This window comes from Acomys minous (genome assembly GCF_964271855.1).
Source record: "Acomys minous genome assembly, chromosome: 2".
Taxonomy (NCBI): Eukaryota; Metazoa; Chordata; class Mammalia; order Rodentia; family Muridae; genus Acomys; species Acomys minous.
Window position 1 is genome coordinate 107,645,900 of NC_140484.1, and position 19,272 is coordinate 107,665,171.

General features: G+C 41.3%; 1 long non-coding RNA gene across 1 annotated transcript; it reads right to left on the reverse strand.

The window, feature by feature from the left end:
• Positions 1 to 479: 479 nt before the first annotated feature.
• On the reverse strand, positions 480 to 18,855 carry LOC311588417. Its single transcript, XR_014776193.1, has 3 exons — positions 18,632 to 18,855; positions 2,228 to 2,656; positions 480 to 1,663 (listed from the first exon to the last, which is right to left on the reverse strand). It is a non-coding gene; the product is annotated as an uncharacterized lncRNA (long non-coding RNA).
• Positions 18,856 to 19,272: the final 417 nt, after the last annotated feature.

Sequence of the window (19,272 nt, forward strand, 5' to 3'; positions counted from 1 at the left end):
TCAATGGTTATCCCCTCCCTTGTATCCTCCCATTCTTCCCTCCCTCCCATTTTCCCCTTACTCCCCTCCCCTATGACTGTAAAGAGAACAAAGCGACAGTCTACAGACTGGGAAAAGATCTTCACCAACCCTACGTCTGACAAAGGTCTAATATCCAAAATATATAAAGAACTCAAGAAATTAAATACCACCAAACCAAATAACCCAATCGAGAAATGGGGCATGGAACTAAACAGAGAATTCTCAACAGAGGAATATCAAATGGCTGAGAAACACTTAAAGAAATGCTCAACCTCCTTAGTCATCAGGGAAATGCAAATCAAAACAACTCTGAGATTCCATCTTACACCCATCAGAATGGCTAAGATCAAAAATTCAAGCGACACCACATGCTGGCGAGGATGTGGGGAGAGAGGAACACTCCTTCATTGCTGGTGGGAATGCAAACTAGTACAACCACTTTGGAAATCTATCTGGTTGCTTTTCAAACAGCATTCAAACACAGAAAATGAGGCTTAAAGACCAACCTGCCAGTGAGATGCCCTCAGTTTAATAAATTTCACTAGATGGTACGAACAGATATGTAGCTTTCTGTCTGACATAACCCAGCTTAGTATGTGACTGTCTCCTAAACCAGTGATTGTTGGATTGAGCTTGTAGGAGAAGCCAAAGGCTTAGCCCACCTTCTTCCTTTAATGGAAAAAAAATGGTCCCACCCACTTTTGCTTCTTTTTCTTGAATGTGAAATAGAAAATGCTCCTCAGAATTTTTCTTTTAAAGAAATCCATAAACATTAAGACATGCAAAACCATCCAACAAATCTAGTCCTATTGTTCCCAGTTGTGTGATTCAAAGTATCACGGTGCCACTGAGAATAAACTGGCTTCATAAACTTATGTGAACCTGGAGCTTCAGAACCAGGGAAAGGCCTTAAAATCATTGCGGCCCTATGGTTTCATTAGACACGAAGATAGTGGAGTCACAGTGGCTTCAGAATATGTCAAAGACACATTGCAATCATTGGTGGTCTGTCTGTGATCCAGGAGACAGTCTCCAATTGTCCCAAGGCTGTTGTTTCTGTTACACCTTGGTAAATGATTATCGAGCCCCTGGATATTGACACTGAGAAAGGATTTAGAACAGCATTTCACAGCTGTGTCCATAACTCATTCACTCAGATATCAACCTCAGAGTTTCTTACTACTTCCTTTTCAGTTCAATACCAATCAAATTCTACTCTAGGAAGAAAACTGTTCTGTCCCATTGACTTGATAGCTATGTACAAAATCCTAAGACAAAGGGATTCATTCAAAAGGGAAAACACTTCTTCAGGCTGTTGGAGGTAAAAAGCCCTGTGATCGCTGCATCTATCCATGAGCTTGCATTATCATTTCATAAGGCAAAACAGAAGGTGGCGAGAGCCCACTGCTGTCCCTTAGTTTCTGATGGAACATATTCATCAAAAAAGCATTCAGTCCCCTGAGCTTCAGCCATATGCTCCAGGAAAATGTCACCAGTTAAAGATGTATTCATTTGCTGTTTTGAAAACTCTGTTTGATATTCATGCATTCCAAGTGTTTTGACCTAGATTTCTGTAGAGGCAGTAGATCCAGTCTTCAGCAGGCAGCTAGACAGCTGTTGCTTGTGTAGTCAAAGGAAGAATCTAAAGTTAAAAAGAGAGAGAGAGAGAATGAAAAAAATGAAAACATTTATTAGTGGGTGCCAACATTTTGCACAGCCAATATGTTTAATACTAGATTAACTAATATAAGCATATGGGGATGCATTTGTTGCAAAGCTTTAAAGAAAAGAACAAAGAAAAAAGTTGGAAGAAGCTAAAGTTCAAGGGAAATGGAATTTGCACTTTCTCCTATAAATGAAAGCTTGGCGAAATGGCAACATACTCTAATTATAAGCAAGTGGCGAATGTCACAGCATTTAAGACATCTTTTTCAGAGGCCATGTATGATGTCTGTGGCTCCTCACAGATCTTACATAAACCTAAAGTCTATGTATGACAGCAGGTCCTTGAAAGGTTTTTAGATGCCTGCCTTTTTCCAAGCCAGATTTGTCTGTTTGTTGGTGTGTAGAAGGTCTAGTTAATCCAGGTATAAATTGATGCTGGATTTAGATACTAATAGTAATGATAATACATATGAACACTCATCCATCTCAGTCCCATCTCTTTCCAGCAACATCAGTCAAAGAAGCCGTAGTACCCAGGTACCTGTTCTCAGTAAACACCTACTATGTGCACCATACTGTCTGTCTTACTTCTCTCCACCCTGTAGGAGGATAGTTGTCAGTTAAGTTGGAATCCTGGAATATTTCGCTCTTCCAGGCTTTTGTGCTGGATTCTTGCATCTGTGCATACGCAAAGCAGCCAAGAATGTTAACCTACTGATCTACTTAACCACAAATAGCTATTGACAATCCGTTAAGGCCATGGTCTATGCCAGATTCTGGGTATGTGGAGATGAAAAACAAGCTCTTTTCTTCTTGTGAGCTACAGAGTTCTTAATGACGAATCTCCAGAAATACAATATGATTTGAACCATTTGGCATGGAGGGGTTCAGCCGAAGGATGGGGTTTGTGGAGGTTACTGAAGAGGAGATTGATGGCTGGTGTGGAAGATAGAGATGTTCCATCATGCACCTGTGAAGAGATGAGAGCTCAGCACATGAGCCACAAACTTACTTTTGGTTGTCCTTTATTTTCCCTGTCCTCAATTCCTAGAACAAGAAATTGATTGCAATTCTCCCCTCTGAGAACAAATTCACTTTCCTTGGTAAGCATAACACCCAATGAAGAATCCTTCTCTTTCGTCAAAGATTGAGCTTCAAAAGTAAAAAAAGAGATTGTGAGGAAGTTGACAGTGGTGTGGAAGTACAGTCTGCTCTCCTTGACTCTAAATCATACCAAGAACTGGTGAGTTTATTATCACCTTATCCTGTTAGGAAGGACACTTACTGCCTCTATTATCACCAATAAATGATCAACCATCGATTAGCAAATGAAATGTGACTGGCATCTGAACAAAGTTTTCAAAGGTATAATTGTTATTAACTCCCAATTTTCTATAATAAATTTCAAATGTGTCACCAGTTACCAATAGATTTAGAAATGTTTCTTCCCTCAATCTCAGTGCTCATACCAATTGTATTAAATCATACTGGTTACAGCTAGATAAAGTTATAAAATATTTGTTAGAGAAGAGCTATTATTGCATGTGGCACATTTTCATTTCAGCAAGCCTGTTTTGATACTTTCGATCTGCATATCTGTATTTAATGTTGGTACCACTTCACCTGCATGAATGTGCATACCCGTGGACATACACATGTATACATATATTACGGATTTTACAATGCAGAATAAGATTATATGCTCAACAAGTGTCGAGGTAATTTTTAGTGAGAACATCTCATGTTGTTCTCTTTCCTTGTCTTTCCACTTATTTTTATACATAAGATGTGTACTGGGGTCCTTCCTTTTTGTGGTTGGCATTCTCAGTGAACTTGTCATTTGTGAGCAATATTCTTTGAATTCATGCCACTACGTGGTTCAATAAACATTAATGCCATACATAATTTTATGCTTATCTCTATACCCATTGGGATATCCTTAGATTAGGTTGGCTTCTATTCTGACCAGAACTAACATATCCCACTCTGTGACCTAGCCTAGAGTGGGAGGGATAAATCCTGCACATGTTGAATCTGTGCACAACCACAGAATAGGGACAGTGAGTTGTCAATGCTCAGAATCCTGACCATTTCGCGTGGACACATGGGAGGCAACTCGGAGCAATTAGGATTGCAGATCTGACAGCTTCTCTGTGAGCTGCCACATTAGGTTAGGAACTGAGCATTACAGAAGACCAAATGTTTCTGTTTCAGTGCCAGAGAATTGATTTATTCTTCCTCCATTTTAAATCTGGCAGTGGAGGACAGCTAAACCTGAAAATAGAAATGGAAAATTTGAGGCCAGTGCATCTAAGTAAGTCAAAGTACAGGTAATGGGATGCATGCCCCCTGCTAGAACCTTTTGAGGATGGGACGTGGACGGGTGTGTGATTTCTAGCCCAAAGTTTAATCTCCCACTAAACCCTGAGTGCTGTATCGCAGAGGCCACTGGATAATTGAATACTTTCTTTCATTAATAACATTTTAATTTCTATCCACAAAACCTATATTCACCAATGTAAAACAGCATGGAGTTAGCTGTATTACAACCGGTTTGAGCAGATGGGTTTATGAGACTCAAATAAAATTCTTTTCAGAATTTGGTTATGTAAGTTACCAGGGAGCATGGAATTACTGCAACTTCCAGAAGCTTCTGCTTTTGCGTGGCTCTGCAGAGGGGTTTCCTTGCTTCACTTATAAGTAGAGATACCTAAAAGGTATGCCTGGTGGTAGAATTAAAACATTCTCCACAGCTATCCCTTTCTCTCCCTTTCTGGAATAAGATGAGTGTGTGGAGGACCATGGAACATTGACATCATCTCATGTATATCCCAGAAAAATTGACAGAGGCAAATGGGAATATAAAGGCCAGAAGATACAGAGCTCCAGAAGGGTTAACAGTCAGATGAGGAGAGCAGGGTTCATGGGAAGGAGCTGTTTCCCAAGACCATCTTTGGATGGCTGAGTGGATAGATAACTAAGAAAAGTTTCTACTGCTTTGGAAAATTGTGAAGGTAGCTAGCAAAATGAAGACAGAAGGGAAAAGGGAACCCTGTATTGGAACTGTTGAGTTAGTGCTGGGAATGGTTTATGAATGAAGTAACATCAGAAATAGTCAACTGGGAAAATGGAAAGTGAAAAGGGGCTTCCATTCTTTCAAAGAAGGCAGAGGTGAGATGAATGCTAGACTCTGAGCTCTTGAAGAGATGCTAAATGCCTGCCCATGTAATGGTGGAGTTATTCTACCTGAAATCATTTGCTGGGATTCTTTGCATATACTTGTACATCTTACAAAAACATTAAAGCCTACAATCTGTAGAGACTGAAAAACACCCATCATAAGCACCATGCCAGAGAAAACCTCCAAAACTCATACTGAGGACTCCTCAAGCATGCTGAGGTAGAGCACACTAGAATAGAAAAAGAAAGGAAAAGATTCTGCATACAAAGATTAGCATGCTCAAATACTTCTGCTTATAAAATAATAAGCAGCTATCCCTGGACAGTAGGTAATGGGCAAGCTGTATGGTGGTATCAGAGCTGCCCCTATAGCTTTGTTACTTTAATTTACTATGAAACTTTTAAGACTTAAGCACATGGAATTACACTTTGATATAAGAGAAATTAAGGTAATAAAGTTTTGCCTTGCATGAGAGCAGGAACTGAAATCCTAAGAAAACCTAAAGGCTTCTTAAAGTTCCAATACAAAGCAATCCAGGTCTCTGAAGGGCTGGATTGAGATGCTAGTTATTTATAATTTCAGCCATATCGCTGAAAGGTAGATATTATTGTGTCTATTTTACAAATGAAATCATTAAGATACAGAAATGTTAAATCATTCCCAAAGTCATAAAATGATGTGAAGCACAGCTACATTTTGCATCTTTCATCTGGTATTTTCATTTTACTTGTGGATATGCTTCAAAGTCAATAGTTTGTATTATAAAAACCTTCACCAAGAACTACACAGCTAGACTTTAAATATAAATGTTCCTGAAGATGGCTGCCATGTGCATGCTGGTTGAGCCAGGCGGGCCTATGGTCATTCACACTCACCCTTCTCAGAATTCTTGCCAGTTTTCTAGAATCAAAATCAGCATGGAAGTCAAGCTTTGCCAGGGCCCTAAAGGACAAAAGAGCCTCAACCTTCTCGCTGTTGCTTTCAGATAAGCATGATTGCAAATGAGATGTAGCAAAATTACATTCAAAGGCTATGACTTACCAACTCTCCTAATTTCCATTGACTAGTAAGCAATACAAGAAGAAAAAAAATTAGTATTCTAGCTGCTAGTTTTGTTCCAATTTCCATTCCGCCCACCTTTTTCTAGATAACACACACACACACACACACACACACACACACACACACACACTATAAAAATGTGAAAATGTCAGAAATGGGGTACAAAAGAGGTTTTCCTCTATAAAGGGCAAGCAGATCAGATTCAAATATAGGTTGATGGACTACAATGTTCTAAGTACTGTTTATTTTTGAGCCCACTCTTTGGGTTTTTTTTTCTTGTTTGTTACTTTGTTTGTTATTTCTTTGCTTCTCTTTAGAGATTTTTTGGGGAGTCCCCATACAGGACAATGGGGAGCTCTGTACTGTTTTCAAAAGTATGTGTGTCTATACTGGCTCCATCACCACCTTCCACGCATAGTGTGAAGAAGCAGACTCACATGCTCGTGAGTCCCAGGGCCAACTCTACTCACTTTGCCAAAGTGAGTGTAGATTCATGAACTGAACCTCCATTATGGACCTCATATCACTTCTGATGATCCCTATAATAAGGGCAAAGATGTTCTTTTGTACAGTGTAGCCAGGGAAAGTCGTTTGGAGAAGGAAGGCAGACTAAGCACTGCAAGATTTCTATGCCCCCACAGTTTCATACATCTCACCAGAGCAGCAGAGGTCCGCAAAGGTCGAGCAGTTTGCTCAAGGTGGCAGTTGTATGGAGTGAAAAAGGTGAAATTCAAGTCCAAGTTTGTCTGACTGTAAGGCTAAAAACCTTGTCATAACCTTAAAAAAAATGTGAGCATGAAGTGATTCCCATAGGAGAAGGCATTCGGAAAAGATGCTCTCACACATACACAACTTGAGACTCCTGGAAAGATAATAGGTTAGATTTTCTTTTGCTGTTTAATACTTTGGGGCTGCATTTAGCTCAGAGAAATGTGTCTTACACTAGCCAAGAACAAGAGGGGCCATTCGGAGCGACCTAAGTCATCCGCAGCCAAGAGAAACCCAGAGACTCTGCTGTTCCCTGGCCAAGTGGCTCTGGTTCTTCTAATATACACCAAAACAGAGCTAAAAAGAGGGAAGAAATGAGACAAATATTTATACATATGGTGGGTGAGGACACCTGGCAGAGCAGGTGAATTAGCTGCAGAATAAAATGTTCCCTGCAGATTCATCTATGGGGGCAAGTGACACATTTTGCATTCAGACTGAATGCAAACCTGCTCTCTAGCTCAGGCCCTTAGCTCAACAGCAACACCAGATTCCTTTGTTTTCTTTTTATGTGCACAAGATTTTTAAATTAGGTACTCAAATGAGTTGAGTCTCCCCTTTCAACACACTGCCTTATGAGGACAGAATTTCAAATTTCTCCAATTTCACCCAGACTCGGGATGTCACCTATAATCTCCCAGAATAAAATCCAGTCCTGACAAGTAGGAGAGCCCCGGCCATTAGTGTAATGCACAAATGCAGGCAACTGTAATGATTATTTAATTGAATATAGATGTTGGCTGAATACCAGTGCAAAACACCATGCATTTTAAATCAGTCCCGATGCATATTAATGCACCGCTCATAATAGGCTATTTCCTATACCAAATGTAAAAGACACACTCTCAGCCTTGTGGGAGTTTATAACCTACATTAACACATGTCTTACCTTTACATTTCTCATATTTCACAGGGACAAAAGGGGGTAATTTGACAAAAGTTTTAATTTTGCTTTGCTGAGCAATTTATTTTTGCATAATAAGCATGATATCTCTGAAAAAGCAACTTAATTATTTACAATATTATTAATTGTGTTAAAGGCTATTTTTACAGAAATATTTACTGAGACACTTGCAATGTCCTGTACACATTTTAGGTACTGAATAAAGATCAATGAGCAAGAAAATAGAGGCTTTATCCGAAGAAATTTAAAATTCTAGTTTTTAAGAAAAGCCTACAAAAGGAAAATTTAAGATATTTACTACAGAAAATGTCAACTTTTTGTAAAATCAATTGTTTTAGTAACAGGAATGGACAATGGTAATTGGACATAGGACCTATTTTATATTTAGGGTTTTTTTTTTTTTAATAGGAAAGTTCTCTGTTACAGTATCCATTGACTACATGTATAAAGTGTGAAGTTAGTTATGTTGATGACTGTGGAAAATTCCTAAAAGAAGTTTAAAGATAGGACATTCTCCACACTTGAGTGGAGAGTTGGGTCTGACTTTCACACGTACTCTGGTGCCTCATATTTGACCACATCCCCTGGAGGGGGAGACCTGGTGGCACTCAGAGGAAGGATAGCAGGCTAGCAAGAAGAGACTTGATACCCTATGAGCATATAAAGGGGGAGGATGTCCCCCTCAGTAACAGTCATAGAGGAGGGGAGTAAGGGGAAAATGGGAGGGAGGGAGGGATGGGAGGATACAAGGGATAGTATAACCATTGAGATGTAATATGAATAAATTAATAAAATTAAATTTTAAAAAAAGATAGAGTTAGCGAAGGAACAAGAGAAGACTCGTTATAATAGAATGAACCAGGGATAACAGGAAAGATGTGTCCAGCATTGAGAACAAGTAGATTCTTCACGGGCTTCCAAGCCATAATGATGACTCTGGATTGCTTATCCAATGAGATGGGTTATTTATTAAGGATTCTGAGCCAAGCATTTCTGTTGACTTTAGAAATATAGAAAGAAAGGAATTCTTCAAAAGGACATATTTATTTTTCAGAATCTGCAAGGTCATGAAATAGACATCTAATATTTCATGTCCTGAGGAAACAAAGTTGAGTTGACACCACGCTGATGCCATCTTCTTTTTGTCTGTCTTTCTTACACAAATTTGGTTATAGTTGTAATTGTGCTATAGTGTGTTAATGGAGGAGCACAGCGTGTGAGAGGTGTAAGAGACGACAGTCACCTTCATCTCACAGAAGTGGCTGCCTCTGCACAGTTCCTCTTTAGAAGACTATCCAAAAAATTTACAGTGCCCAGGCACTTTCATATGCTTTGTAGCAGTTAGTCTTTGCCACCGTCTGTGAAACAAAAATTGTCTTCGTTTGCTTGAAGAGAAGACTTGGCGTGTGACAACTAGTGATTTACCCAAATTCCCTGTAAGAGACAGAGCTGGCCCACACATCCAGGGCTCTTTGCCCAACACTGCAATTGCCTCCCTTAAGGAGAAAAGTGTGATTGTGTAGGAGGAGAAGGATGACATAATGGCAAAAAGGAAAAGCCAGTTGTAACTATCTGAGTAAAACAATGGGGGGGAGCATAAGGTGTAAACATAAATCACCAACATAGCCACACTACTAGTAGAAGATAGAAACTCCAAAAATCATAAATAAAGATGCTTGTATTAACACTTCTTCACGAATACTCAGGGTATCCCTTCTTATAATAGTCAAAACGTGGAAACAAAACAAGATTCTATAAATGAATGGGAGGGTGAACAACATGATATATTTATACAATGAAAGTTTTTACCATAAGAGGCAATAATGATTTTGTAAATCAAACATAAAAAGTGTAATTATTTAAGAGATCAAATAATACAGTAGTATATAAAATGCTTAAAGAATGTCTTCCCCATTACTCTGCTAGCCACCACTTTTATTTTATTTATTTATTTTTTATTTTTTTGCCACCACTTTTTATGATTTGTCATTATATCTTTTTCTCTTTCTTTTTCTTTCTTTCTTTCTTTCGTTCTTTCTCTTTCTTTCTTTAGTTCTTCCTTCCTCCCTTCCTTCCTTCCTTTATTTCCTTCCCTTCCTTCCTCTTTCTTTCTTTCTTTCTTTTTTTCTTTCTTTCTTTCTTCCTGAGACAGGGCTTTTCTATGTAGCTTTGATTGGACTACCTGGACTTGTTTTGTAGACCAGGCTAGCCTCAAACTCACAGAGATTTGCCTGCCTCTGACATTCTGAGTGGTGGAATTAAAGGAGTGTGCCATCACTCCCAGCTTGGTCATTACTTTGGTGTGCTTCCATGATTGTAATTCTGTTTTAGTGGCAATAAAAACATAAGCAAAATAAAAATGACATATATACAATGTCTGGCAAAATTAGCCATTGACCTAGTTAAAGGGCATGATTGCTGTTGATTGAGTAAGATGGACAGTGTGCTAAGGATGGTAAACTAACTAATGGAGAAAGAGGCAAAGAAAACTTGTAAACCCAAAAGGCATGCAAGTGAGCCTTGCTCTATTGTTGGACAGCAAACACCTAAGATTTTCCAATGCACTGTATATGGCTCTTCTAAATGTATTGCATCATACACAAGAGCTTATCTTCTGAAGGAACACATGCATTCTACCGTAGAATTAAAGTCAAGTGATTTATCTTAAACTAGAATAAGCAGTCTTCATTAGTGCTACTTTCAACCCCAAACAAGTAAAACTAGTAGAAGTGCATGCAAATATTCACATACTACTTTTAGTTCTACACAGTTGAATTTACAACTTAGTATGTTATTATGAAGATTATCCTAACTATGAGTAACCATCTAGCTCAAAGTATAGGAACTGCAACATTATTTGAACTCAGAAGAACATCACAATATATATTTCAAATGTCAATTTTTATTATAGGGCAAAAGTATCCAAATAACCATCATATTGACACAACACAGCTTACTAATGTGATTCTCTTTCATTTGATTGCTATTATCCTCAGGTGCCTTCTGATATTTTGCAGCAATGATTTGCACAAAGGATCTGCACTCAAGAGGTGTGCAGCTCCAGCTGTGATAACATTGCTAAACTTGTTGCATGGAAGCATCTCTTGCCTCCAGGAACAATCATACAGAAACTCACTTAAGTGGCACTAGTGCCTAGATTTTACCTTGGCCCCAGTGAGCACTCTGCTCACTGTATCAGTAATATTGGGGTTATCGTTAGCATACCAGAATCCTTGGAGAGACTTTTGAAGTTCCTTTCACTTCCTATGAATTCTTAGAAACCGTATATTTATTATCATATAATTTTTATATCAATTACAGAATTGAAGAGGTCAATTAGGATTCAAATTGCTTGTTAACGATGTACTTAGAAAATAAAACTATTTTGCTAGTATAGTCTACAATAGCAGCGTAAACATTTCTGGAGATGCCACATTGAAATACCCTGGGAATGCTATAGAAACTAGTTTTCCAAACTCTTGGCCACTCCTTTCTAGCATGGAAACAGAGCATACCTCAAAAGACACAAAAGGAATGACAGCGTTAAGTGAATCATTTACTAAGCTGGATCAGAACTTTTACACTGAGGCTTGAAGGAGCAGGAGAGCAACTCAGGAGATGAATGATGAAGACACCGCATGAGGAAGGAACATGCAAAAAGTCCAGGACCAATATAGAACCATATTTCAGCAAGTGGTTGGGAGAGGGCTTCACAAGATAACAAATGAAAACATAGAAAAGTAAACTTTTCAAACTGGATCTTCATTCATCCCCCACTATTGCGCGAATAGATGTTACTTATTCCTGCCCCCAAATGCATTGAACCACTGGTCAGCCTATATTAAGGAGTTAAGTATGACTTCTCAGAGACTTCTAAGGACAATAATAGAGTAGAAAGTTAGGATCCACTGACCCTGGGAAATGTCTCCTTCTTATACTACTTCCTCCTATCCACAGGATGAGTGAATGGGAGTCAAAGTGGCTGCTGACAAATCACTAAGCCAGACCCCCAGATACATGTTGTAACTCCAAATGTCTGCATGATGAAATTCAAAGCTAGCTCTTTGGGGAGATGATATTATCATGAAAATTGACAAACAACTATATAAGAGGTATGCAAAGATCATTTTTGTCATGCATACAAAGAAGATTCAAGAAAACAGCCTTTGCATGCATATCTCCACGGTAGAGCCGTTCTCCATCAGCTTCTCTGGCCTTGAGTAGAATGGGGATGGCACCAGTAGTATACAGTATTCCCGGATAACTGGAGTGCCAGGTAAAGCAAATGATACAGCTTAGGAAATTAACCAACTATAGTTATATGCCAACCAACTATGAAGGTGATAGCTATGAAATAATATCATCATGGAAAATAGTTGTTTCTTCACAGAATTACAAGTAGTAACATCAGATGACCCAGAAATACATCCCATTCATAGCCACAAAAATTGAGACCTACATCTTGAAGAGGTATAAGTATTCCAAGTACCGCCTGCCCTGATATGGTACCACCCACAATGGGTTGGCCCTCCCGTGTAAACTATTAATCAAGAAAATGCCTCACAGACTTACCTCTAGGAATCTGGTGAAGGCATGTTCTCAACAGAGGTTCCCTCTTTCCAGATGACTATAGCTGTGTCAAGTTGGCAAAGGAATAACTAGCGTAGTATATTAATTATGGAATGAAGTATTATTTGAGAAAAAATATTTGATAAATTGAATAGGTGACAATGACGATGTTGGAAAACTAAGATACAAACTAAAGCCAGAGCCCATGCACGAAGACATTACACAAGTAAGATGGAATTTGAATTAATTAAAATGAAACAGGGAAACTAGCTTTTTTCAAACATTAGCCTGAAATGCCGAAAGGGAAAACTCATACTGAGTCTGATAGCCTTGGATTGTAGACTCAACTACTTGAAAGACTGGGGCAAGAGGTGGGGGGGGGAGGAGGCACAGCAGCCTTCGCGCTCACAGAGAAGCACCAAGAGAACCAGGAATGTTGATCACGCGAGGACATCTCCTCAATGGAGCAGGTAAAATCAAACACCTGCATTCCATGTAGAAAGCTGAGAACGGAGGTTGCTCAGAACATGGTGACCTTTTTTGCTTTCAGAAGGAAGAGATCTTCTCCAGTTTCCCCAGGATGATTATTCCAGACTCTTCTCTCCCTAGACCATTACCCGTCACATATCACATGTACTTTATGGCCTGCTGACCTCCATGTGATCAGTCAGAGACCACACTAGATTCTAAGCCTTTTAGCTATAGACCCACCCTCATGGTCACATGTACTTTGTAAAAAAAGTTTCTATGTAGTCACAAACAAACCCCAAAGCAATTATTTTGAAAAAAAAAAAATGTAGTAACTTCCAGCCAGTGTAATCAAACAAATAGAGTGAAGACAGCATAGCAATTAGGGACATCCAAAAGTGAGCCGCTACTCCCCGCCCCTCACACGTCAGAGAGACAATAACGAGGGAGCTGTATAAACAATCTCCATATGGCCTCGCAGAATTGCAAAATGATGCTGTCACACCAGAACAGGGTTTGGCAGTTTGCTCTTCGCTGAAACCTGTGCTTACCATAGAACCCAGCCACCTCTCCCAGACCTAAGGCATTTACAGTAGAGAAATGAAAATGTATGCTTTCACTGGTGCTATATATAATATTTATTACAGCCTAATCCATAGTTGCAAAGGAACTGGACATAAACTGAATACTGTGTGATTCCATTCATATAGTATTTTGGAAACAGCAAATTTTGGGGAAGAAAAACGTCAGTGTTTTCCAGGAATACTTAGAGAATGAGCCATTCACTCTAAAGTGGCAGTGGGGAATATTGGTGACGCTTCGCTCATTTGTCTGTGTACTATACTGTATTTAATTGTATTTGTACATGGCTATGGACAGCTGTGACAATCATGAAACCACGCATCAAAACCAATGAAATTTTGTAAATCTGCAAAAGCAATATTTAAAAAGATGCAAGACTGAGGAGACCGCTCAGTTGGGAAAGGGCATGTTGTACTAGCATGAGCACCTGGCTCCGCCCCTCAGCTCCCACACAAACATGAGGCTGGTGGTATTTGATCATGATCCCAGCACTGAGGAGGTGGAAATGGAAAGATCCCTGGCACTTCCTGGCCATCGGGCATATCTAATGCACAGGCTCTAGGTCCCCGTGAGAGACTATACCTCAAAAAGCAAGGTGCGTGGATTCCTCAAAGGAATGATACCTTAAGGTGACCTGAGGGCCCCGTTGAGCTGTGCTTTCATGAGCATATGTACCATTGCACATGTATACACACACACACACACACACACACACACACACACACACACACACACAGCAAAACGTATAGCAAAAAAAAAAAAAATACCATCATGTTGGTACACAGTTCCCGTGGGTACAAAATGAAGACAGAGACAAAACACCAGTAGGTAAATCAATTAATCATACGCATTTGGGCTGTATTTAAAACAAAAATTGACTATGCAAATCAAGATGGTGAACGGGAGTGTAAAATGCTCCAGTTTTGAATCATGGCACGTATTTTTCTCCAAGCCTAGGCAGTTTGCACTTGAGTAAGATGGTTTTGAAGTAGTAAACCTGATAAGTGGATGAGCCAAAGCTCTCCTTTCTGCATCCTTATCTGGTATTTGTCGATCACACCTGAGAAATTGCGCCAAATTCCGTTTCCTATATCTTGCACACATCACCCAGAGAAGGGCAATTTAAATCATGAGAAACCCTAACATTATACTGCAAAGGGATGGTTGCTAAGACTTTTAACGTGAGGTTTGTATTGAAGAGGCTTCTAATTTTCTATGTGAGAGAGCAGGTTCCAAGAACAGTTCGCAGAGGCCCTGAGAGGCTTAATAAAGGAACCAAGCTCATCTCACCATTAGTAGGAGTCCTGGCACTGACAGAACCCAAATATAATTTACGATGAGAGCCAACAGTCTTGTGAGAAGTGAGGACCAGTGGTGCTCCTTCTAATTCCTCTCAGTCTCAGATGAGAACTGAGCCTCTGATGCCCATGTGACTGCCCTGTAACGCAGTGAGCTCTTCTGCTTAGGATGCATTCAAGCTTGGAATCAAGGCTGATGACTTTCAGGCTTCTTACTGATTCCCCATTGAGGGGTTTGCCCAGAGTGTGGCATTCCTCAAACTAATGTTGGTGGGTGTACATTCACTGTGTACTCTACACATGATGGGAAATGGCTTGTTTTGTTTTGCTTTTTTAAGTATCAGCTTCTGGTATAGAGTAGGAAAGGAGAAAACTACAAAACCCAATTTTCCACATTTCCTATAGAAGCTCTCAAGCCCTACAAAAGGTAGTGCAGAGCTCAAGGAAGAATTCTGGTCCCCAGCAGGTCTGGTCACAGATGAACCCTTGAGGCAGAAGAGCAAGGAGACACAGAAAATCAGGTCAGGGGAAGCCAGTATGTGAGGATTCACATGAGGGCATGTTCCAAAGAAAAGGGATGGAACTCTTCTGCCCCTTACACACACACACACACACACACACACACACACACACACACACACTCATACACATAGACACTCACACACACACACAGGGGTGGAGAGGGGAGAAGAGAAAGGAACAGGGAGACAGAGAAACAGAAAGAGAGAGAACAGAAAAAATAAACACCAGCAAACAGCATGCACAGAGAAACCTGCTGGGCTCCTGGTGAGTGCTGCGGGTCAATATTTCTCAGTAAGACAGCACAGTCTGTGGGGGACATGAAGAATGAGTTAATGACCTAGACAGGAGCAGATAACGTACTGGAGATATGTTTATCATATCATATCACTCAGCCCACTGTTATCTCAGATGCGGAGATAAGAGAGACCTTGGTTGGCACAAGACTGAAGGACTCATGACAGAGTTTTGACACTTTCCTGATTGTTAGCAAGTCAGTGCTCTATTAGTGCCCATTTTATTCTTTTGTAAAAACCGTTGGTGAGGATTTTTCCCTGCAGTGTTAAAATATTCTTTGCCCTTGAATATACCCTAAAAAGTTTCTATGAAAGGTAAGGCACAAGAGCAAAACATGGGTCATGAGACTGACCACAAGGTTTGCAGAGATAGCCAAGGGAGTTGAGAATCAGATAAGAAAACACTAGGATTGCAGGCAGCTTTAGATAAAAATGAAGGGTTGTACATGCAAATCAGAGGCTTGATGCAGTCTGAGCTAAACTGTCTGCTTACAAGTTTCAGCTTAGCATAATAACCAATGTCCATGTGATGTACAAAGTGCTTTCCCTCTGCCTCTGAGGCTCACAGGATTCCACACAACTCTCTGGAGAGCTAACCCATTCAGGGGCCTCTGCCGGTTTTCAAAAATACAACGTGGGAAAGATGTTCTTCCAGAAATACTTCAGAGATGCAAGTGCTGTTGGTTCTAATTGCTCTTCTTAGGAAGGGATTCGGGTGGGCGCAGGAAGCAGGCAGAGCAGTGAAGGGATTTCCAGCTTATCTTCCCTCATCCTGCCTGGAGGCTTCGGCCTGCCTGCGGTGCTTCCTCAGTGCCTGCTTGCTGCTGCTCCCCCAAACAGATGTGCTGAGACATCCCCTTCCTTCCTCTCTGTCTCTCCCACCCATTATCAGAAATGAGAGGGCTCAGCTGCAAGTCTCTTTCTTTTCAACCCAAGCCCTACTGGTAGGTCACCTAAGCCACTTTAATCTGTGTGAAGATGAATATTCAAAACTTCAGGTGCTCCACTTCCTAATCAGTTCCCCTCCAATCCCCCCTATAACTCCATCTTATTCACTCCTGATCTGGCCATGGCCTTGTCCAAGCCATCATCAGTGTACTAGTTAAGTATTAGTTGTGCTGTCTTTAACCATCAGTGGCCTTCTAGTCTTGGCCTCTTCTATTCTGTGATGCTGTCTGTCTCTCTTCTATTTTACCTTCTCCTGGCTATCGTAGGTAACTCGCATTTCCTTTATCACCTACCTCTCTCTGTACCAATGCACTTTCAGGTCAAGAGATGAAAGTGGTATAATAAGTGAGCTTGTAATATTTATGGGTCATTATTCCCTGTCAATTATTCTAAGCCTTCTGTACTCAAGCTACCCGTTTCTCTGGCTCCTTGTTACACAAATACACAAATCTAACTAAATCTCACTCAGCTTATTCTTGTTTTTATCCCACTGAAGGCATCACCTGTCTTCCAACGAAGTTTCTTCCTATCCCACCACCTATCTCAATGTTCTGAGGATATTTCAATAACTCAGGGTTACCTAAAGCTTTTTATTTTATTTTATTAATTTAGTCATATTACATCTCAATGGTTATCCCATCCCTTGTATCTTCCCACTCTTCCCTCCGGCCCTTATGACTGTGACTGAGGGGGACTTCCTCCCCCTTTATATGTTCATAGGGTATCAAGTCTCTTCTTGGTAGCCTGCCATCCTTCCTCTGAGTGCCACCTGGTCTCACCTCAAACTTTTTATGCCCAAGATATAAGGTGTAACCACTCCACCTGACCTTTTCTTCCATATTACTGCTCCAAAGGAATGGCCCAGCCAGAAAGTCGGGGCATTATTTTTGTTACATCTCTTTCTTTTATCACATTCTGGGTACCAACCTCGTGCACACGTATCTTTCCCACCTGCCTCCTCTAGCCATTGACGTCACATGACTGTAGTCTAATCTAGATGCCCTCTTTGATCTGAATTGACAAACTAGCTTCTCAGTCAGCCAAGTGCTCCTTCAGCCAAAGGCCCAGGAGCTGTAGCCATACTACGGTCCTTTTGTTCCCTCCTGTCAGACAGGTTATGTTCCAACCTCCACACAGTAAATTCTGAAACACTCTTTTCCATGCCTAGGATGCTCTTCTGAAGACCACTAACTTGACCAGTTAACATCTTCCTTTCTTTAACACAATCGTCTACATCTTATCCTGCAGACCAGCAATGGTACTTATTTGCATATTGGCATCAAATATTCTTTTCTGATGTGCATTGGTAGATTACAAACTTCAGGAAGCTAAGATCTAAGACAATTTTCTGTTGTATTTTTTTTTCCCTCAGATCTTCCAATAAATGACCTCTCAGCCCCTCCTAGAGGATGCTTAGAAGCACTTGGCCCTTTCTGTATCCTTATGACCCCAGGTGAAAGTCTCTCTTCTATGCCCAAGCTCCCAATGCATGTACCATAAGGCTCGCTGTGTAGAACTTTGGCCACTGGTCCTTACAGGTTTTCCTGGTTACCCAGAGTGCTCTAATACAGGATGAAGATAGTCCAGTTTATTTACATATCCTATGCCACAAGAGAGCAGTTTGACTGCTACTGACCTCAACCCAAGTTAGCTAGGGTCATCCAGGCCAGGAGGCTCAGGTAGAAACAAAGCACACAAAGACAGGCACTCATGGATTAATTACGGGAACGTCAAAATGGATGAGTCAAAAGACAGACACTGCAGGTTGCTTAATCTATTGGCTCCAAAAGTCTAGGTCCGTACTCTGCTTACTCCTTGCACTTGAACACTTGCCACAGTTTTCGTATTAGTGACACATTCTCCTTCAAGGAACCAGCCAGAAACCAAAACAATGGGGAAAGCACAATCCTGAAAACGTCAGGAAGTCATTAGTAAACCCCAGCTCGGAAATTCTGGGTTCCTACTGGGCTTTCTAGATAACCGGCTCTCAAAGTCCAGGCTAGAGAAACATCCTTTATTTCAGCGCTTAACTTAATGAAATTCAGGGCAACGCTGAGGTGGAGTCATTTGTAAGCCGGCTTTATTTGGGGCCATTGTATTAGCAAGTATAGATCTACCTTGTTCTCTACCATGATTTCCACTGGAGTTTCTTTTCACTTGGTCCCCCCCCCCCCCTGGGATTTTTTTGTTTGTTCTGTTTTGGTTTGGGTTGGGTTTTTTGTTTTTGTTTTTGTTTTTTTGTTTTTTTGTTTTTCTTTCTCAAATGGAAAGAGAGGGCAGTGAAAATATCACTCAGTTCACAGCGTGGAGGACAGAAGAACTCATCCACTTGGAGCGCTTTGATACGTACATCTCTAAAATCACAAGGTCTCCTGAGATCTTCAGAGTGTCACCTGCTCAGAGCAGCCAGCGCGCAGGCGGGCATCTCAGGGAAGGTCCGGACAGGATGAGCTCGCCCTCCGGCGCGTGTGGCCGCGCGCAGCGAACAATGGGCGGGGAGCGGGGGTTGCGCGGCCGGCGCCGGGTTTCCGGACTCTCGGCCGCACACATCCCGCCTTTGTTTCCCCGCCCGGCCGCGCGTGTCGCCGGCGAGCAGCCCCACCAAGCGTTTCCGCCGGGCCGCGCCGCGCCCGAGGCCGCGAGGTCGCTGGGAGGAAGCGGCGGGCGGCGGGGCGGCAGCCCGGACGGAGGGAGAGCCGCCGCCCGCTGTGCTCAGGGGAGGCCTGCGTGCAATGATAAGGAAGGCGAGCCATTGTCTGCGAGCAACCCTGCCGGCCAGGACAGCAGGCATCACCGCCCACACTGCTTACCTCTGCCTACCCGGGACCCACCTAATCCCTCCACCTTTGCCCATCCCAGAACCAGGCCCTGCCACACCTAACTGCCCATAACCAGGTCTTGTTACCCTACATATCTGGTGCCTGGCTTGGTCACCCCACACTGCCCACACTGCCCACCCTGCCTTCTGCCTGGCTCTTCCCACCTGGGACC